The sequence below is a fragment of the Cornus florida genome, unplaced genomic scaffold (genome assembly GCF_030987335.1).
Source record: "Cornus florida cultivar Cherokee Brave unplaced genomic scaffold, ASM3098733v1 CherokeeBrave_3.0.0_Hap2_Chr10, whole genome shotgun sequence".
In the NCBI taxonomy this organism is placed as follows: domain Eukaryota; kingdom Viridiplantae; phylum Streptophyta; class Magnoliopsida; order Cornales; family Cornaceae; genus Cornus; species Cornus florida.
This window is the reverse complement of record NW_026775580.1, coordinates 81590764-81609506: the sequence shown is the minus strand read 5'-3', so window position 1 is coordinate 81609506 and position 18743 is coordinate 81590764.

Here is an 18743-nt window from a genome sequence, read left to right as displayed (position 1 = left end):
CTTTCCTTTATGAGTTGGTTGGGGATGTTTCTTGGAGGAGAGAGAGAGTTTTTTGGGTGGATTTCTTATCTAGATAAAGAGGGGAGAGCCACACATTATCTTTATCTTTCATTTTCTTACAAGATTAGAGGAGAGAGAAGAGAGCAAAGAGGGTGTTCTTCAAGCTCCAAAGAGGGTGCACGAAAATGGAGATGAGGATGATGCTTCTTCTTTCTTCTAACTCACCAATGGGTAACTAAACCTCATCTAGGGAGGTGATGAAACCCCTCCCTTGTAAGCATGTGTTAGTATAATTTATTTTTGGGGATTACAATGTATTTTTGATAGTCTTTCCATGATCAAGAGCCTCATTTTTGATGGTCTATATTTGATTCTTAGCTTTATGTGCATTCACCATTTAAATTAGGGCTTGATAATCCTTAACTTAGTAAGCATGTTCTAAGCTACATTTTAGTTTAGGTAGTTGATCATGTGAACCTTTGATGGTTTATTCTTGCCTTTCTATTTAAATGAACTTCTTGAGGATATTATAGCAACCTAGTATTGTTATGTATCATGACTATCATATATGTTGTTTTTCCCTTAAATTAATCTTAACCTAGCATGCGTATAGGGATGGAGGTGGATTCATTTCCCTAGCCTTCTTTACTTGTACTTCACTCCCTTGAATTCTTGCAATTTATTGTTTTATGCACTTTTAATTTCCTAGCTTAAGTGACATCCAACAAAACCTCTATAAACCCTTCATCATTCTAAGAATGATTCTAGACATTTAGGTTGTATTAGACTAGCGCAGTCCCAGTGGTTCGACTTATCCGATCAATAGCCCTATTTTACAATGATTCGTGCTATTGCAAAGGTTGATGTATAGTTGATCAACCGACCAGGCAGACTGATAAATCTGATTTTTTTGGTGTTCCTTTGGAAAGCAGGAAATGCTTGGATTTTTAAAGAGGAAAAATTGGAGGTAAATTATATTATTGACATAGTTGTTTCTCAATGGCTAGAATATAAGCAAACAAGACTTATTGGGTTCCCGGTTTTTCTTGTTCTCAGTCTTCTGCTGTGCTGCAAATGTTAATGGTTGGAGACTACCAAGTGATGGTTGTTTTTAAATATAATGTGAGTGCTTATTTCCGTGCTCATAAGAACAAAGGATATGGGGCTGTAGTGGTTAAGTTCTTCTTCTAGCAGTGGAGACTTTAATACTGCCTTGGTAATTATTAGAGGGGTGGTAAAAAAAGAGAAAGATTCATTATTGAAGGGTAAATATGTCTTTTTAGTTTGTAATTAAAATATATAAAGGGAATAACACGTCACAAAGGTTATATTCAGTATTAAGACACTGTAGAAGTTTCTCAGAGAAAATGTTTCGTGATTTGCTCAATCTCTACATTTCAGGGGAAAATTTGTTGATGCTTCTCGGGCCTTATCTCAAGTATTACGGTCTGATCCTGGTGAGTTTTGTTTCAATGAGGGCTAGTTTGGTGTGGTTGAATGAAATAAAGTGGGAATGGAATGAATCAAAGAATGGAATAGGAATGACCATTCTCATTCCCATGTTTGGTTGCACAGAAAAACATCATATTTTTGTAAAACACACACACACACATATATATATGTATGTATATATATGTGTGTAGTCGACGTTTCATTAAATGTTTTTTTTATTCATTTATTTATTTAATTTCTTTTTAAAGTGGAAATGGAATGGTCATTCCTTTAGTTGGAAAGTGGAATGAATTAGTGGGAATCACCATTCTCGGAGAATGGGTAAGAATTATCATTCCAACTTTAAAGTTACTTACTAAACTAAAGAATGGAAACAAAAGCATTCCATTCTCACTTCATTTGATTCCATTCACTCACACCAAACATGGTCTGAGTGTCTGTATCACAACAAAATTCTTTATAGATCTGTATGACAGTAATATCACCCAATGCAACCCACACACAGTAACACACACAATTATACAGTTGTAGTAACCCTAGCTGTATTTATATATATATATATATATCACCAATCTATCACAATAGATATATATAGATCTGCATCACAATAGATATGCTGAGTAATGTGAATTGCCGACCCAATTTTTTCTCACGCAATTCTTACACATATTTTATGCAGGTGTGGTGTTCCTTTTTCTTTTGCCATATATGTTTATATATATATATGTATGTATATGTATATCACACACACAATCTGTGTTTATTCTTACACATATACATATGTTTATATATATATACACACACACATAGATGTTGGGTCACCCAATTGCCATCATATATATATATATATATATATATATATATATATATCACCAATCTATCACAATTGATATATATAGATCCGCATCACAATAGATATGCTGAGTAATGTGAATTGCCGACCCAGTTTTTTCTCACACAGTTCTTATACACACATATTTTATACAGGTGTGGTGTTCCTTTTTCTTCTGCCATATATGTTTATATATATATATATATATATATGTATATGTATATTACACACACAATCTGTGTTTATTCTTACACATATACATATGTTTATATATATATACATATGCACACACACACACATAGGTGTTGGGTCGCCCAATTGCAATCATATGTATTTATATATATATCACCAATCTATCACAATTGATATATATAGATCTGCATCACAATAGATATGCTGAGTAATGTGAATTGCCGACCCAGTTTTCTCTCACACAGTTCTTACACACATATTTTATACAGGTGTGGTGTTCCTTTTTCTTCTACCATATATGTTTATATATATATATGTATATATGCATATGTATGTATATGTATATCACACACACAATCTGTGTTTATTCTTACACATATACATATGTTTATATATATATATACACACACACATAGATGTTGGGTCACCCAATTGCCATCATATGTGTGCGTGTGTGTGTACATATATATATCACCAATCTATCACAATTGATATATTAGATTTGCATCACAATAGATATGCTGAGCAATGTGAATTGCCGACCCAGTTTTTTCTCACACAGTTCTTACACACATTTTATACAGATGTGGTATTCCTTTTTCTTATGCCATACATGTTTATATATATATATATATATATATATATATATATATGTATGTATATGTATGTATATGTATATCACACACACAATCTGTGTTTATTCTTACACATATACATATGTTTATATATATACACACACACACACATGGATGTTGGGTCGCCCAATTGCCATCATATGTGTGTGTATATATATATATATCACCAATCTATCACAATTGATATATATAGATCTGCATCACAATAGATATGCTGAGTAATGTAAATTGCCGACCCAGTTTTTTCTCACATAGTTCTTACACACATATTTTATACAGGTGTGGTGTTCCTTTTTCTTCTGCCATATATGTTTATATATATATATATATATATATATATATGTATATGTATATCACACACACAATCTGCATTTATTCTTACACATATACATATGTTTATATATATATATACACACACACACATAGATGTTGGGTCGCCTAATTGCAATCATATCCCTGTTTTTTAACCCATAACACTTGTTATACACACATGAATGTTTGTATCTTCTGTGTGCACACAATCTTTGTTGGGTCACCCAATTGCAATCATATCCATGTTTATATATATATATATATATATATATATATATATATATATACACTGATTCAACCTATAATTGGAACCCTTATGTTGGAAGTGTGGTGTCCTGTTTGTTCAATAAGTAAGCTACACACATGCACCATCAGTCCTTTTTGTTCAATCATCAATGGCACTAGTTACACACTTGTTCCTTCAGCCCTGTTGTGCTACAATCTTCACACACACATACGTGCGCGCATATCTATATCAGATTTAAACATCTATACTTCATGATGTTTGTACGGGCAAAATAATTGGCAATTCAGAAACCGTTCGTGCATATGACCACCACCAGGTAGACTTAATGCTCCATAAATGTGCATTTCATTTTCAGAAATTGTGCTAAGCTTTTTGTAGTTTTTACTATTCAAGTTATTTATTTCAGAGGTGCTTAAGGCTCTTTGAAGGACGGTACTTCAGCTCATCCAGTGGTGATGGGCTCTTTGAAGGACGGTACTTCGGATTATCCAGTGGTGATGAGCTCCGAGAAAAGTTTTTGAACGAGGGAATTAAGGATAGAGTCAAATCTGCTGGCGCATATGCAAAAATTGAAGAGAGAGACATTAAATTTTTGCTCCCCAAGCTGTGAAACGTTTGGCTCTTCATGTCTATCACCGAATTCATGGAGTGGTGGTACACAGCTAACGATTCCTATACGAGGGATGGCATTTTAGAATGCCTTCATAATTACCCGGTTGTTGTTGTTGACATGCCTATTCGGCTTTTAAAGGATCCTGTTAAGGCCTTCAGTTGGAGACCCCCTAAAGAGGATTTCATGAAGGTTCAAGTGGATGCGTCTTTCAGGCCCCCTTGGAGATGGAGAAATTGGTGATGCTGGCTGGGGCTGCATCGCGAGGAACTCTTTAGGCTTTATTGATGACAAGGACTATGGAGAACTGGATTGGCTTTATTGATGACAAGGACTATGGAGAACTAGATTCTATGTCTACTATTATGAATGTGAAGCTTGGGCCATGTTAAAGGGGATTTTGTGGGCATATGCTAAAGGATATCAAAATGTCGTCATGGTTTCTGACAATGAAGGCCTAGTTGGCAACTTAAATGCTATTGAACCAAATACTAAGAATTGGTACTATAGTTGGATCTCAAAGTAAGTAAATACCATGGTTTACTTTTTCTTATGTTCTCTAATTCTAATATAACAGATGATTTGATGCAGGGCGATTCTGAACATAAAAGCTAAGTTCGATAATTGCGAAATTATATTTGAAAATCGTGAGCGGAACTATTTAGCTGATTACCTAGCAAGTTGTGCAATGAATAAAATAGATGTAGATGAGCTAGATGTGGAGGTGATTGCTTATAAAGACATACATGGTACCTGGTACAAGATGGAGCAGAAGAAATTCACCGAAGAAAAGAACCCCTCAGAGGAGGGGGTTGAGCAGAAGGAAGAAAATAACCCCTCGGAGGAGGGGATTGAGCAGAAGGAAGAAAAGAACCCCTCAAAGGAGGGGGTTGAGCAGAAGGAAGAAATGCACGGATAACTCAGATTAAGATTGTATGCAGGCTTAGAAGTTTGCATTTCTGTCCAGTAATTCTTGTTAAGATTGTATGCAGGCTTAGAAATTTAAGGATAGATCAAAGGAATTATGTCATATGTGAGACATTTCTATCTAGTAGTTTTCGTTATATTGTATGCAGGCTACTTGCCAATGTTATGTTAGATTGTATGCAGGCTACTTAAAATCTTACGATTCTAGAATCCCAAATTGCCAAACCGATCATAATCCCATTCAAAATAGAATCTCTGTAGAATCACAATTCACAAGTAGGATCTTAGAATCGCATAGGATACCGATTACTAAATCGTGTCATTTTGTTCTTCTTCCGAATTTATTAGATTTGGCAAAGTTTGACACGACCTACTAACACGACTCAAACACAACACGAGTTAAGCGGGATTGGGTTGACCTTAAATAGGTTTGGGTCGTAAATGGGTCGACACGATTAATCGTGTCGTGTTTGGGTTGAGAGGTTCAACTCGTGTAACCTGTTTATACTTGTTTAACTATATGTGTCGTAAACAAAATTCTATTTAATTTCCAAAATAACTATCTAAACTTGTGTCTTCTAATTTATTCTTTTGTATACTAAAGATTGTTTAGTAATTTGGTTGGATTGAAACTTATATTTTCTAGTATATATTGTTTGATTGAGTATTATTAAAAATTAAAATATTATAATGTTTTGTTTTTGTAAATAGGTCATTAAACAGGCTACACGTGTAACCCTAAAAATAAACGGTTAATGTTGAGTCTCTGACACGATTATTAAACGTGTCATATTTGAGTTGAGTTGTTTAGTAGAATACTCTTAGGTCGACACGATACGATAATGACCCGTAAACACGAATTGCCACCCCTAGGATTTATGTGGGCCTACAATTAATTTTGGACTAATAAATTTAATTATTTTAAATATAAAGTCCAACTCTTTAGCCTAACTACATTAAAAATTAAAAACAAAAACCAAAGAACCGAACGTCAAATGAGAGACGATCGAACTCTGAATTTCAAAGGTACGGTAACTTCAAATTTTTCCTCTATTTTTTTTTGTTGTTCTTAATTTATCTTTTCTTTCTTTTTCAATACAAAGAACAGCAAAAAATGGCCTTCAATGAATGGGTCTCAAGGGTAGCCCAAAGCATAGCTAAGAGTTCTAAAAACACATTTAAAGCCTATTCAGACTTCTCTCATACTCCTTCGGAAAATATACTGGGAATTGAAGGGAAGGAAGGGGCGAGTTGTACGAATAGCTTAGTGGTGAAACAAGCGTGGAAAAGGGTGGAGCCGCTAGTGGTAGGGTGAGTTAATTTAGAACACGTAACAAATGAGAATGGGGCTAGTTTGGCTAGTGAGACGTATGAAGGGGACTTCCGGAATCAGATTGTGATGACTGGAGAGGGTGATGAAGCCAAAGTGATCACACTATGCTTGGGCAAGGAGATGCAGTTGAGATTGAGGAGCAATTTCGTAACAGCCGTGATGGATGAACTGAGTTTGTATTATAGAATGGGAAAGTTAAGGTAGCCGAGGGAGGAAACAATGGGCATGGAGACTTCTAACGAGGGTGGGTACTAAGCCCATTTCGTGCAAGAATTCGAGGAATAATCAGGCAGAGAGGATTAAGAAAATCTGTCAATTGACCCATTTGATATTAGCAGAGCTGTGGGGGTGAGAGAGGAATCTGAGGGTGACTAGAATAGGTTTTCCCAACCTTTGGCAGTCATGGGACCTGATTCAAAGGCTGAGAAGTCATCCATTCAGGCTGCAGATGAGAGGGAAGACGGTTAATTGATGGAAAATACTGGATCAGTAAGAGTTGGGGGTTATCTTTAGAAGGAAAACAAGAGAGGGTAATGGAAATTTTCCATTCCATTGACGAAGAGTGGTAGGTCAATACCAACGGGCCAGTGGCCTAGCGGTATCAGCCTCTTACTTCCCAAATGGAGGTCAGGGGTTCAAGTCTCAGAAGAGACAAGTGTGTGTGAGTACTAACTAGGAAAAAAAAGAGTGGAAGGTCAATAGAACGAAAAAATCAGCACGGCTGGAGGAGAGGGAATTGTGTAACCTAAATACATATGTGATGGGAGGAATAGAGAGGAGAGGGAGTAGGGGAGGGGAAAGACATCATTTGCATATGACGCTTTGGAATGTGTATTGGTATGTTTGGGGATTAAATGCCCCGGACAAGAAGAAATTGTCATCGTGAAAGTGGAACGCTTTGGAATATTTACGGGTCCCACTTACTAAATGTTTAGTGGCCACCTCATGCATTGCCATTATAGTTGTGGGGTCCGTATCATTATGAAAGTGAATGCAAGTTGCATTCCTTTACTTGATGAGCAAGTTTACTTGATGAGAAAGTTCATATTAAGGCTCAAATTTGTATTGTTATTTATTAAGGCAGCTTGAATGATATTAGCAATATTAGTTTTATGATTTGTTTCAGCGTTTGCTCTGTGTGAGATATTTATCTCTTTCTCGCTTCTGCTACATCAGTGCAGACTCCTTCATGGAATTAGCTTTTGTTCATGGAATTTTTCGTGGTGTGTTTGGTGGGGACTTCTATGTTGTTAGATTCCTTATAAAAGATCTATTGGGGAGGAGGACCTTAACTATGGAGCAGTTTTTAGATTTTATGACACACAACAGTTGATAGATGTCACATAAAAGGGTTCCTCATTTACTCAGTCTATTGTCAGAGAGATTACTAAATTAATTCGGTTGGATAGATTTTTAATTTCGGGGGAGTAGGAGGAGAAGTTTCCAATGTTGTTCACTTGGCATTGGCTAGACCAGTTTCAAATCATCACATCCCTTTGTGGTTGGACTATGATGGACTGCGAAAGAGAAACACATCATTCAGATTTGAAAATATGTGGCCTCAGGTGGAAGGCATCAAGGAGAGAGTGAGCATTGGAGGGAAGAGTATGAAATAGAATGTATATCGAGTTTTTCCTTGTTAGCAAGCTTCGCCTTTTAAAAAGGGATGTTAAGAAAAGGAATAAGGATGTGTTTGGGAAACTTGGGTGGAGGAAGAACAGACTATTGAAGGGAGTAAGGGGTTTAGATGAATTAGAAAAATGCTAGAGAGAGGAATGCAAACCTGAGCTCGGGAAGATTGCTCTTTCATAAGAGATTTTGTGGCAGCAAAAGTCTAGGGTTTTGTGGTTTAAGTAAGGGGATCGAAACACAAATCTTTCATAGCTTGGCCAATGCCAATTGAAGAAGTAATTGGAGAAATCCGAGTGAATGGTCTCTTATGTAGAGCAAGGAGGAGGATGTTGGTAGGTAGATTGTGTTGTTCTATCACCACTTGCATATAGAGAAAACCAAGCAACAATCACTGCTAGATGGTTTGGAGTTTGATATGATCTCAGTGGAGGATAGAGGTGAAATAGAGAGACCATTCACGAAATAGGAGGTGGTTCATGCCTCGAAGAGTTGTAATGGGGATAAGGCACTTTGAGCTAGTGAGGTGAGAGGTAATGGTGATGGTCAACTCTTTCCATGAGCATGATCTATTTAAGAATGCATGAATGCCACTTTTATAGCTCTTATCCCTGAGAAGGAAGCTAATGACATCAAGGACAGTACACCAATTAGTTTAGTTGGTAGTGTGTACAAACCAACAGCTAAAGTCTTAGCCTTAAGGTTATATTAAGTGGTGCATGGTGCAATTTCATATATAGTGCTTTTGTTGGAGGGAGGCATATATTGGATTAGCTTTGCTTGCTAGGACTCTATGATGAGGAGCAAGGTGTCAGATGTGATGTGTAAGCGTGATGTAGAGAAGGCTTATGATGTTGGACTTTCCTGCTTTATATCTTAAGAAAGGATGGGCTTCAAAGAGAGGTTGAGGAGGTGGATTCGATTTTGCATCTCCCTAGTGAGGTTCTCAATTTTGGTGAACGGGGTCTCATCTGGTTCCTTGGTAGCACTCAAGGGTTGAGGTAGGGGGGACCCCTATCCCCTTTGTTGTTCATTAATGTAAAGGAGGTATTCGGTAGGCTGATGAGGAGATTGGTGGATCTGAGCAGTATTAGAGGTTTTAGAGTGGGTAGGGATACATCTTCACAGCTGGAGATATTCCATCTTTTGTTTATTGATGACATAGTCCTCTTCTGTGAGGCAAATGAGGCTCAGTTGAGGTCAGTGTTGTCAAAGTTACGTCGGGCGCACGCCTGAGGCGCTGGGCGCATCAAGGCGTAAGTGTAGCGCCTTGCATATACTGAGGCAAGTCGTCTTCAAACAAGCACGAACCTGTTAGCAAGGGGCGATAAGCTCAAGGCGCATATGAGGCGCGCCGGTTTAAAGGCCCATTTGTTTTGCTATTTTTAGTAGTTTTTTTTTCATATGTTTCGTTTTCATAAGTTTAGTGGTGGACCCTACCACTTTATTAGTTTCTTGGATATAAGTGGTTTTCATATGTTTAATGGTGGACCCTACCACTTTAGTATAGACTCTATAAAAATAAAAAGGTTAAAGGAGCCAAACACACACAGACAACACAGTCGTATACAAGGCTCTCCACCTCTCTCTCTCAGTCCTGTTGTGTTTTTGCTTTTTTCCTCTCTTCTTGTCTATCCCCCTCAGCCCCTCTTCTTCTTCTTCATCTTATTTTGGTCTATTTTTTTTTCTTCTGCCATATTTTCTCTCTCTCCTTCAGTCCTTCTGTATAATGTATGATTCTCTTTTTTTAAGGTGAAAGTGCCTACTATTTTTTGCTGTGTCCTGTAAAACTGCCTCCTATATTTTGCTGTGAAAATGCCTGCCTTATTTTGCTGTGAATGCCTACTATATTTTGCTGTGAAAATGCCAGCTACAGTGTTGCTGCTGATAAACTTAAGTAATTGGGTTAGTTGGGTTTGGGTTTTGTATCTTTATGTTAAGTGTGTTCACTTTTTTTCCCCTCAACTTGCGCCTCACTTCAGTCGGGCACGCGCCTCTCCTTGCACCTCAAGCTCCAGGAGGCCTTGGCGCCTTAGTACACCTTGAACCTTTAACAACACTAATTGAGGTACCTTCGAAGTGTTTTGGTCTGCTTTTGGACTCTGGCCTTAAGGTCAATTTAAAGAAGTGTGTTATTGTGCCGATAGGAGAGGTGGGGGAGATGGGACTTTTTGGCTGATATTTCGGGGTGTGCAGTGGGGGCATTCCTGGTGACGTATTTGGGCTTACCATTGGAAGTTCCACCGAGGAGGGTGGCTTTGAGGGATCCACTCATTAGATCAGTTCAGGAAGAAACTTGCAGGGTGGAAGAAGCAATATCTATTGAAGGGGGAGACTAACTCTCTTAAAGAGTACCCTACCCTTTTGAGTCTTCAAACCTCCTTTCTCTCCCTCTTTCAGACTCCAGCCACCGTTTTCATAGGATGGAGAGATTACAAAGGAACTTCTTCTGAGGCAGTAAGGGGATGAGTTCAAGCATCACATTTTCAATTAGGAGAAGATTTTCAGGCCTCTGGGGATTAGAAGGTTAAACTTGTTCAACAAAACCTTGTTGGGGAAGTTGCTTTGGAGATTTAGGGTCAAGAGACACAATTTATTGAGGAGGACCATTAGTTATAAGTTCAGGGAAAGGAGGGGTGGTTGGTGCCACTTGGAGGTGCATGCTCTGGCAAGAATGAAGGTTCAGGAAGGGTTGGGATGAATTCTCAAAACATGGTAGGTTTCGAGTCATAGGGGGAGGAATATATGGTTTTGGGTGGATGATTGGAGTGGAGAGAGACCATTGGCAATGGTTTTTTCGAGACTATTTTGGATTGCGCGAACAGAGATTGTTATCATCTTCATAACAAGAAGCCGATTTGGTATATATTCATGAGACCATTTCAAGATTGAAAGGTGGACATTGTTGAGCTCCTGTGATGTTGTATAATTAGCATACCACTGGGGAGGAGGATGAGTGGGCATTTGTTTTTTTCCTCCTTTTTTTTGTTTTTTGTTTTTTGTTTTGTGGGGGGGGGGGGGGGGGGGGGGTTTGCCCTTTTATAAGAGATTATTGAACCTGGAGGGGTTGCCTTTTCCTTGGAAGGCAATTTGGAGCACCAAAGCACTTTAAAGGTGGCTTCTTTGGGTGGACAACAACTTTATGGAGGATAATGACAATTGACAACCTCCAGATAAGATGTCAACTGGTATTGCATGTGTAAGAAGTATGAGAACTCGGTGAACCATCAACCATCTACTCTTGAATTGCCCAGTCACTAGGGATGGATGGGGCATTATTCTTGCCTAGTTTGGTGTTTCTTTGGTCATACCTTATTCTACAGATAGCATGCTCAAAGCTTGGAGAGGACACACAGTGGGGAAGCAAGCTTGAGATGCTTGTATGGTTGCACCTCTTTGCTTGTGATAGAATATTTGGTAGAGAGAGAAATAAGAGATCTTTTGATGAGGAGGAGACTCCTATTTGGACACTCAAATTATCTATTCTTATTTTGTAGTTTTTACTTTAAATGGTCGGAATTGTAAATTTATAGAGGATATGATGATTTTTTGTGGATAGTTAGAGGATATAGCATATTGTTTTGGCTGTGAGGTTTGTATTTGGGAAGGGCTACCCGGTTGAGCGCTTTTCTATGATATGTCACTTTAACAATAAAAAGCATTAGAACTTCATAATGGATGAGAAATGTAACTTCAACTAATATTTGCACAACCTTCTAATTCACTTTTTGAATGAAATAATACTTGTAACTTGCAAGCTTAATTTCAAGCTCTTTTCATGAACATGACATGAGATTTATTCTGAGTCTAGGTTTGATCATAAACAATTAAGAATTTAAGTACAAATGATTTTTATGAAAAAAAAAATATAAAAGTAATATTATGCAACAACTATAGATTGAACATACCAATTCCACGAACAAATACTATCTATGTTTTATGTATTAATTGCAACAACTATACATTAAACATGCCAAATCTCCGACCAAGTAGAATATTTGTTTTATGTAGTCATCTGAATCCAACTAGGATACCTAGAGATAAGATTTATAGATTTCCCCCTCCTCCATATTCTTCTTCTTTTTTCATCTCTTTAATTACAGGGTATCAATCTATAGGAAGCTCCCACGCAAATTCAAATTCAAAATTATTTGAATGACAAATAATTAAAAAAAAAAGTGCAACATATTACGAGTATAATGCAAATAAACAGAGAAGTTTTGCAATATATAACGAGTATAATGCAACACATGTTAGGTTTCGAGTCCCGAGGGGAGGAGTACATGTTAGAACAACGAAAGTATACATCTGCATCAGGCTCTAAGCTATAAATAGAACTTTTGGATCATATAACTTGTACTAAAATTATCATTAGAATGAAAAGTAATGAAAAATGAGGACACGTGCGTCATAAACACACTTACTTGGACCCTTAACAATTGCATCACCAGCTACTTCAGCAGAAAAGGCATTACTCTCAACATTGGTGGCATCATTAACTGCATCAGTATGACTCGTAAACCATCGCCGCCTGTCGCAAGTGTTCCTCATCATCATTTGCCGCTAACAATACAATAATTCAGTCAGCCAAACTATGTTCTTTTTTTCTTTTTCCTCTTTTTTTTTTTTTTTCAAATAAAGACCTTTACTAAGTTCTTCATATAGCATATTTAACAAATATATATATATATATATATATATATATATATATATATATATATATATCACATTGTTGTCGAAGACTTTTGGTTTACCTTTAAATTTGGTTTGAGCCCAAATTTGAAACTTCTGTAGGAGATCAAATTTAAAGGGAAGGGCAATCTTATTCAAGCCAAATAGTCACATTGATCAAATTGGGATCATCATCATTTTTTCTATTTATTTTTGATAAGTTTGAGATCATCATCATTATCCTACCCTTTATCCCATATAAATGGAATCAGCCATATCTATTCTCTTATTTCATTATTTACTATTGAAATCCATTTCTCCCATTATATTTAATTTTTCAATCAAGTCTAATTATTTCATCCTATATTGGTTAGCCTATTTCTTTTTATTTCTATTGAAACTAACGGTGCATCCATGGATCTAAATTATGCCAGGACCATGGTTCTCCGTCTCCAATTTGCGCCATTTAGGAGAAACAGTCCACCATAACAAAAATACTATAATGGCCCCTTTGATGTCTTGGAAAGTCCCAACACAAAATCCATGCTAATATGAACCAAAGGAGCTTCTGTCACTGGTAAAGGTGTGTATAAACCTGTGTTTGTGAACTTCCCTTCCCAAACTAGTAAATCTGACACCTTCGAACCAGCCTATTCACATCCTTGTACATTCCAAGCCAATAATAACAATAAGCCACCATTGCCATTGTCTTTTTTTTTTTTTTTTATAGGTGTCACCATTGCCATTGTCTTATCCTTACCAAAATGTCCTCCTAACCCATTTCCATGAAGTTCCCTAATACTTTGTTCACGTAATTATCCCTCTGGAATGCGCAACAAGTTTCCTTTAAATAAATACCCATCATGCATTCTAAATGGCAGCATCTTCCAACCTGCAGGGCCTTGAAGTTCAGCAACTACAGAGCTGAAATATGGATCCGCAACATGCTGAGTTTTCAACTCCCCAAACCCAATAACTTGAGTACTCATAACCATTTCGTCGACTAGACACAAGACGAACAAATAACGCAACTGCAATATCTCGATGTCTGTGCAGAGCCTCCTCCAACAATGGGATAAAAGGTCGAGGAATTGCAACTCCCATGAACTCCCCGGTTGAGGGTACAACCTCACTCCCAGCCACCACCAAAGCACTCTCTTCGACATTCAGTGCGCGAAACCTCGGTGCCTCTGCCTGTGTCGTAACTGCCAGTTCTTCTCCTCCAAGTTCTCCTGTCGGCACATCCTCTACTTCGCTGAGATTCACTGGCTTTAAAGTCTCTGTAATGGCCCTCTCAAGATCCTCTTGCTCGGTACATGTCTCTCCATGGGTTGCTTGTTCTGACACATCATTTGTTTGTACTTGTTCATAGCGGGGTTCCATCTCAGCCCTGACTTCTGCCTCCACAGACTAACTGCCTGCACCAAGCTGTCCCACTGTTTGCTCGAGTTCGACGTCCTGCATCCGTTCCCTTGTCAACAGTTCTATTTCTTCACCCGCTGGCGCCCTTCCTGGATTATACATTTCCAAGTCAGGACACCCATCTTCTTCATCTACAGCCTCGAAGAGTGCTTCTATTGTCTCATCACCTGCCCAGAATATTCAAAGAGCATTGAAGTATTACAAAGGTTCTCCTCGATGGGCCACATGGGCCTATCTCGAGCATACGCAAAAGATTGCAACCCTTGAGCAAAATCAAAACCAGGAAATTCAGAGTACTCACCAACAGCTATGGAACCCATGTTCAAACCTTCTCCCACGTCCTCGCTCGAGAGTTCTTGCCGTTGCCTCAACTCTTGCCGACCGGTGACAATTAATGTTTCCATCGAGCCATATTGACCCACCCCTCGATCTCTCAAACTTGGCTCTTCTACAGTCTCTCTTTCTCCGCCGGCACTCCTTGTTCTTATAACGGATGACTCACCGCTTGGTTCGACCCTCGTTATTTTTGCCCGACTTCGAGAACGAGTGGCTGGCCCTCTCCTCTTTCGAGACAAGCTATCTCCAACAAGGTTTTCCTCATTCGGCACATTTTCGATCTCAACTGTGGGCAATATGGACACACCCACATCATGTTCTTCCTCCTCATCTTCAGGGTTTTCACTGTCCCCACCAACAGCATCCTAGATATACATAGGCGCAAACTTTGAACATTCTCCTCTATTCCCATCTCGAGGAACCCTCAATGACAAATCACCAGCCCACACAACTTAGGTTGGAGCCCTCTCTACTCCTGCATCGCAAGCATTCTTAAAATGCTCTAAGGCAAGCTTCCAATATGTTCGGTGACCGGACATAAAATAGCTTTCCGCACGCCCCTCGGAAATTTTCACTACACAGTTATGCCTTTTGAACTCAAGAACACTGGAGCCACATATAAGCGCCCCATGACTGCCATTTTTCACGATCTGCTTCATCAGTCTTTGTTCTCTTCCCGCTTTCTTTTAAATACTACCCCAATGGAACGGGAAACGACGCACCCCATGTGGTAATCATTACCCACGTCTGGCGTTTTGATCGGCGGCATTAATTGAACCATCACGCCTATCATTTCTGTAGTTCAACAAACTCTACAACTTCTGCATGCCTCCACTTTCCTCTAATAGCACACGCGTCCACGGGGACTAATTGTAGGGGATTAAGCCCGCTCAAGCCACTTGGCACACCTAACGTCACCAAAGTCTACTCGAGCCAGGTACTTTGGCAAACTAAAGGACAAGGAACCCACGCGCCTCGACTGGGACACTAACAATCACATTAATGAATCTCGGCTATTGCCGCCTTCGAAAGGAGGGGTATTTAATGTAATGGTACCTATCTTCAAGACAAAAAGACTGGAATACCCCTATGGTACCTAGTAAAGCCATCATGACTACCCTAATAGAAGTCTCGAGGGATTTCTCCCACTCGTGTAAGGACCTGGGCCTATAAATAAGGGCCGAGACGCTCAAGCCCAAGACCAGACTCCTGGACTTATGAATCCATTTGTCTTTTGTACTCAGATATCCTTCCATTTATTGAATAATATTGATTTCCATTAAAGAACCCCCACATACTTAAGAGAAAAATTGAACTCTTGAAGGTACGAACTCCATTTGACATGTCGAGCATTCAAATTCTTTTTAGAATTCACGTACCCTAAGGCTTGATGGTCTTAATAAACCACAAATTCTTTATAGGCCAAGTAGTGTTCCCAATGTTTGATTAGTCAAACCAAAGCATAAAACTCCAAATCATAGGTGGAATAACGTGACAACTTCTCAAAAAATTCCACTGGCCTTCCTTCTTGACTCAAAACAACCATTATTCCTGCATATGATGCATCACACTCAATAGTGAATAGCTTCTCAAAATCTGGTAATATGAATACCAGAGCTTCTGTCATCAATCTTTTTATTTGTTCAAAGGCTCTTTGTGCTATTTTGACCACTCAAAAACATTTGCTCTCAAGTATTGAGAGATCGAACTCATAATGGAGCTGAAATTACGAATGAACCTCTTGTAGAATGAAACCAATCCATGGAAACTGCGAACATCACCCACATATTGTGGTAATAGCTTTTACTTTCTCAGGATCAGCTTGCAAACCATCGGTTGAAACCTATGTTACATGGACTCGGGTACGGGTGTCGGACACGGGTCTGTATCCATACGTCGGACGTGTCAAATTTCCAAATAGAAAGACACACAGACACGGCTAAATATTCATTTTATTAATTATTTTATTTTATTTTTTTTCTAGAGTAAAGTAATGTTTTTATCTAATATAATGTTCAATATAGACATTTAACTCATTTTAAAGTAATAATATAATGTAATTGAATGATTGAATATACTTTTTAAGTACATGTCCAACCAAGAGTGTCGGACACATATCCTATATCCATGACTGAGGGATATGTGTCCGATGCGGATACTTCACTACTTTTGAAGAGTAGTCCATGTTACAGAGGCTGAAATAATAAAGCTAAGAAACACAACTTTGTCGCACAGAAAAGAGCACTTTTTCATCTTTAAATACAGCTTTTCCTTACGGAGAACCTCCATGACTTAGCGCAAATGAACTAAATGTTCTTTACTTGTATGACTATATATTAATATGTCATCAAAATAAACAACCATAAATGAGCCCAAGAAAGGGTTTGACTACCTCGGTCATAACTCGCATAAATGTGCTAGGAGCATTGGTAATCCAAACAGCACCACTAACCACTCGTAAAGTCCGTTCGGAGTTTTAAAGGATGTCTTCCATTCATCACCACTCCTCATACGAATCTGATGATACCCACTTCTCAAGTCTATTTTGGAGAACACCTTGGACCCCACTTACATATCAAACATATCCTCTAATCAAGGGATGGGAAACCGGTATTTTTCTATAATTTTGTTGATAGCACGACTGTCCACACACATCCTCCATGATCCATCTTTATTTGGTGGGTTAGCAATGCTGGAACAGTGCAATGACTCTTGCTCTCACGCACAAAACCCTTAACAATCAAGTCTTCCACTTGCCTTTGAATTTCAGCTCGTTGTGTGGGTGGCATTCTATAAGCAGGAAGGTTTGGTAAAGCTACACCAAGCACCAAATCAATAACATGTTGAATACTCCTCATTGGTGGCAAACCTTGTGGTAAATCATCACCAACCAGCTCTTGGAACTCCATCAGTATATGCTGAATTTCAATTGGAAACTCATCAAATTTTAAAGGTTGGTCTTCTTGTACTTTCTTAGCAACAAGTGCATCCATAGTAACATAACTCCCATCTCCTTGCTCTCAAGTTCAAACTTGTGGGCTGTCAAAAACCCATTAACTTTGGTAGCCTTAAGTGTGTCAGTGATTTCTTCTTTAAGTGGTTGCAAAGTCAACGTTTTCCCATCTTTATGAAACGAGTAGGTGTTGGCTCTAGTATAACGGATCATGTCTTTGTCAAACAACCATGGCCCTCCTACTAAGATACGAAGGCATCCATACGAACAACATCACACCAAGCTTCATCGTTAACCGTATTATCCATAGTGAATTTAACCAAACACCGTGAAGTGACCAGCACGTTGTTCCCCTTTCAGAACCATGCAACCTTGTAGGGATTAGGATGTTTCTCAGTTTATAACTTTGAGTTTGTCTACCGCATCCTACAAAATAATGTTTTCACTACTTCCTCCATCAAGAATCACGTTACACACCTTTCCATCACAAAGGACTCGTGCCCGGAATATATTGTGCCGTCTCCAGTCTTCTTCCTCGACTTTGGATGTTGTCATCACTCGTCTCACCACCAAAGGTTCTCCTTCTACCGGGAAAACATCAATAACTTCCTCTCCGTCATCATACTCATCAAAATACTGGTTCATGAAATTATGTTTCTTCATCTTCAAACTCTGCTAAATTCACCCTTCACATGTAAGACGTGTGCCCCATCTCTCAACAAGTGAAACAACAAACTTGAGAAGTGCTGCCACCCTTTGAATTGCTTTCACCAGCACTTTGAACAACTCAAACAACAGTTGTACTCCTCTGCCAGACTGTATTTGGGCTTCCAGAAACAACTCTGCTGCTGCCACAACGCAGCATTCTTCTTTCCGTCATTAAGACATTGTCAAGCATCTTCTAGGTTGAACAAACGGACCACCCCAATCTCATCTCTAATGTACTCATGCAAACCAGAGAAAGAACGAGATGTCAATTGTTCGTTACTCTTGTTTAAACCAGCTCGAGTCGCGAGCTTATTAAACTCAGACGTATATTCTTCAATGGACATGTCTTGTTGCTTCAAACTATGAAACCTTTGATATAACTCCATTAAATAATCAGCAGGCAAAAATTGCTTTCGTAATTTTTATTTCATATGTTCCATGTGTTGATTTTTTGCTTCCCTTGCCGAACACACTGTTCTTAGAA